At 43.5% G+C, this 4783-nt stretch overlaps 1 protein-coding gene across 1 annotated transcript in view; it reads right to left on the bottom strand.

The window, feature by feature from the left end:
• Window positions 1–1847, bottom strand: part of add3a (adducin 3 (gamma) a) — a gene marked incomplete in the record, with an annotated part of 52239 nt that extends 50392 nt beyond the window's left edge. The window contains 1 exon segment of the mRNA XM_024259499.2: window positions 1274–1847.
• Window positions 1848–4783: the final 2936 nt, after the last annotated feature.

The following is a 4783-nucleotide window of genomic DNA, read 5'->3' as shown; positions in this document are numbered from 1 at the left end:
ATTAGCTAAACTCCGAAACAGGCTAAAGAACTTTAAAAAAGCCTAAATTAGCCAAAGCAGCATGGCTAATACTAGATAAATTCCAAATTAGCCTAAAAATATCTTAATAAATGCCAAAATAGTCCAAAAAGCTGGCAGAATGCTAATTTTTAAAACCGTAACTTTTTAAACATAATTATGAATAATAAAAAGGCAGGAATATTATTCCAGAATAAATCAACTTAAATCTTAATAACTTTCAATATTTTACTCTCCATAAAAATATATTTTGTCAAAACTAGAAAAAGTTATAAATAGGTGCAAGATCACACCGTGTGAGCGATAAATACCAATAAAATAAAATGATCCGGAGGTTGGATAGAATCACCTTGACTTTGACACACGTGGTCTACATACAGCATGCTAAATCTGCTCACGCCACACTTTTTATCACACTGTCTTCTCTATCGAAAGAAAGTGTCTCCACACAGTCCACTCACACAAACACCTCGTATCTTTAGAGCCGGCCTGCTTGTGTTTCTGTCACCCCGAAAATAGGCCAACCACCTTAGGGTCGTGTTACGACCCTAGTGACAACAATACCAGGAAAGAATCTCCAGGTTGCTAATTTTATCTGCGCAGACAGTCAGAGGCAAAGCAAGACCACCACAGTGAAGCGAACGTACACACAACAGAAATGTGGGTCTGTCTGAACACGCCTCTCACTGAAACCGTAGAGTGTCCTACTCAGGCTGAACCGTTTACGTGATCCTTCAGCGGCTTTACTGTAAGAGGAGAACAGCTGCTCTGATGCCCATCGCCATGCCAGCAGTCAGTGTCGTGCTCTGACTGCACCTTCAGATTGTTGATCTGAATTTGTATTTGTATCACTTGCTTCATTGTATTGTGAATCTGAGACAACAGCATTAAACCTCCTCTAAAAATGTCACGCTCCAAGTATGCTGTAATCTGAGGAAAAGTCCGGCCTGTTTTTCTCTTCCAGACAACCTACAGCAAAGCACACAAGAGATAATAACCAGTGTTAATCTTCTCCTCTGCTCACACTCCAAACACCGTTACTGCCAAAGTGTGTGTGTGTGTGTGTGTCCACACAGTGGAATTCCCCTCAAAGAACTCGTCAGTTTCAGGACAGTAATCACTGGAGACAGGCTCATGTCGTTGCTGAGAATGGGCTTACGGGGCATTAATGACTAAAAACATGTTTACAAGTCTCACAAGCCCAGTGATCACCCAGGTGTTCGAGCAGAAACTCTGGAACTCAAGCCTGACCCACCTCCTGTGTCCTCTGCGCTCAATGAATGGGACACAACCGGCTGTAGCAGCAGTTGTCAGAGGTTGAAGTCATGTCTCTGCTTTCCGCTACAGGTCACCGTCTACCTTCAAATTCCAACGGAGACGAGGAAGCGGCAGACAGAGCGCCAGGCAGCGATCACAGAACAGGTCCTTCCACTTATCCCTGCAGATTTCCCATGCAGATGCTGTCGGGCCAAACCGCCACCAGGCATCGGATTCTCACAGATTCCAGCCGGCTCCGGTATTCATCAGGGGGGAGTATCAACAGTGTGTGTGCTCCCTCTCCAAAAGAGGGTGTGTGTTTGTGTGGAAAAGAAGCTAAAGGGAACACGTGACAAAGGCTTAATCCCCCGCCCACTGGCCTAAAGGTACACACTCCAACAGACTCAAGCAAAAACGCACACACGCAGTCTGTGGACCAATCAGAGCGCAGGCTCACACATTAATCACTCCTCCTTTTCTTTGGCTGCCTACTCTCCCTCTCCGTCTAGTTCAGTCTTTCACTTTGATCCATTCAATTTCTGCTTCATCCGTCTCTTTAGACGTCTCTTTTCACACCCGGCTCTCCTTTACCAGCCTGTCTGAGAGACTGAACCAAAGGTCGGAGTTTATGAGTTTCACTGTAGGCCACATGACCTGCAACAACTGTTTACTGCTGCAGCTTCACATTCATGTTTATCAAGCTAGTGGTGCACAGAAGATCAAGATCCCTTCCAGTCTGGCTACTAATTAGTGACGCTTAACTTTTCAACGACCCATGTTCACAATCTACTGGAATGATCGTGTTATTAACAATTAAAAAATTACAGTAAATCAAAGAACATAAACACTGGAGTTAAATGGTTAACAGGAAAGCACCAAATATTCGCCAACAGAATATTTTTGCCCAAATATTGCAAAAAAGGCCACACTTGGCCTTTGGTGGGCGTGGCTAAAGTAAGCAGTGATGCAATCAAAGTTTGGTTAGTCAACACGCATCGATGATTGTGCGTCTTCGATAAATGTTGGCAGTGTGGAGGTACTGGAAAGTGACTGAGAGCAACAGCACCTCTGCTTTAACATGCCATTCTTAACCCAGAAGAGAGACTGCTGCTGCAGCTGGAGGGAAAGCGAGAAGAACTCCGTCGAAAAGACGAAAAAGTATGCAAAGGATAGTGCCAAAGCAAATGGAATCACAAAGAGGCAGAACATTTATTATAACATTTATTCTAGACTATTTATGCAAAAAATATCAAATAATTCAAAACTCAACACCTTTATTTGATATTTAATAACTATTTGGTATTTGGTCAAGTGTTTTCATTTTTATTCAACTTCAGCCATGAATGTTTATTTCTTCTCTGATGTGCCACCATATCCATAATAAACAAGAGTCATCCATACATAATAAAACAAAACAGTGTAACCCGAGTGAATAGAGCTTGACAAAGACCAGGTCTTATTATTCATGCCCCTTTATCAATAACTCAAATCACAACATTGGCCATTCAGGTCATGCTGTCTGTAATCTAGCTCACATCACACTGATAGTTCTCCTGGAATGATGCAGCTTTCCCAAGAGTTTGTTTGTATTTTCAAGCACTGGTGGAAGATAATGGAGCTGAAAATAAACCATGGGCTGAAATAGCACGGCATGTCCAAAACCTCCACACACTAATTAAGAGTGAATTCATTAATAGGTTGAGCAGCACTGGGATGCTGCCCAGACGGCTGTTTGAACAGCAAGAGCAACACGTCAGCGTTAGGTTCATATCAGTTCAGGCATACTTCTGAAACCCTGGCTGTGTGCCAGTCCGGCTGAATCTTTGACCCTTTCTTGGTAGCAGTTGTGCTTTTAGTAAATATCACCGTCTCCAGACAAATGCTGAGCTGAAGAAATAAATCGGACTGTCCCAGTGTTGGAACAGAAACTTTTGATTCAAGACGTGCGTTGTCTGTCTCAAAGTCACTTGCTTGAGTTTTTAAATTGACATTTTCAAGTAAATTATGCATCTGTCCATTTTCTTACCCGCTGTATTGCTTTCAGGATCAAAGAGGTGCCAGAGCCTGATGCGGCTACTGCTGGGCAAAGGTGGGGTACACCCTGGACAGTGTAGCAGTGATGAAAACACAGCAACATTTCAATTTTAGTATCAAGGTCCATTCACAATAAACATGATTCACGCGGGGGAGGCGGCCAGTTTTAAGTCAATGGAACAGACTCGACATGAGGCGATCTGAAGTCCTGTGGCACAATTTGAGCGAGAGCTGCGGCGGTAAAGGTCTGGCAGCAGCTCAATTTGAGCAGCATGTATTAGGCAGGGCACCAAAATTAAAATATCTGAAGATTGACAGGTCGCTGCATTGCATCTACCAATCAGGAACTCAGCTTTGGACATGTGATGTTTTCAGTGACTCAAGCAGCGGTTAGAGTACTAATCAATGCGAGTGTTTTTGTCCTGGACATCCATCTACTTCCTCAACCCACAGGGGCCGCAGAGTTACCAGAGCAGGTGAAGCAGAGATGCACCCGGGGCAGATGGCTAGCCTACCTCGGTGGCTCTCGGCGGCACCCAGCCTCCTTTTCTTCAGCCGAACTCGATCACTAGATACGCCGGCAGACAGACAGCCGCTGCGGGGCGCGGGGGCCGCCTGCTCGGGGCTCATGAACTATGTGACATTTTGCTTATGTTAATCCAGACAATAATACCCCCTCGAATGTTTTTTCTACTTTCGGGTTAATGCGAGTTATGCCTTCAAACTGTGTCACAGAGTCACAGAAACACCACAGAAATGGCTGTCATCCAGACACAGTTCCCGGAGAGCGACTGAATCCCCCGGTAACGTCGAAATGTTTGAATAATCTCATAAACCAGACATAGAGGCGTGATTACCAATATTTTTATAGAACTATTCACTGTAAATTAACCTGATCTCTCAACATAATCCTCTCAACTTCCATACATAGTAAGTGACATATACACAGACACTGTTCCGTGTCAGGATTAAAACATTAGCTGGTAACTCCTCCCACATGCGGCTGCAGCTTCAACCTCAGGAACATATTTTTTGACATGCGACAGGGAATTCGCTGCATGGTGAAAGAGGGGTGGGACACACACATTTGTTGCTTGAATCGCGTCCGGTGTGAATGCACCTTCTCAGCTGTGAATCTTTATATCTTCATCTGAATGTCTATGAGTTTAGTTGAAAGGAATGGTAATTACTGGTATTGACAGACAGGAAAATTCTCATTGATAAACCATTTTGTTCCACTGTTGTCATCCAGCCATGATCAATGTTATTGCATCAGTGTCAGTTCACCTTTCCCTTTGTGCAATGAGACTCCACTAACAAGAGAGACATCACAGTCAGAGTGAGAACATCATTCACACACTGGAACTAAACCAAATAATGCAATTCTAGTTTATTTTATTTACAGATTAAGTTGCTTCCCTGTTTTACTTAGTGCTGGTTTATATATATTTGTCTGAGTTAGTGTTCTATCTGT

The sequence above is a fragment of the Oryzias melastigma genome, linkage group LG24, assembly GCF_002922805.2.
Source record: "Oryzias melastigma strain HK-1 linkage group LG24, ASM292280v2, whole genome shotgun sequence".
NCBI lineage: Eukaryota > Metazoa > Chordata > Actinopteri > Beloniformes > Adrianichthyidae > Oryzias > Oryzias melastigma.
Note: the sequence above shows the minus strand (reverse complement) of the source record. Positions and strands in the feature narration are given on the sequence as shown.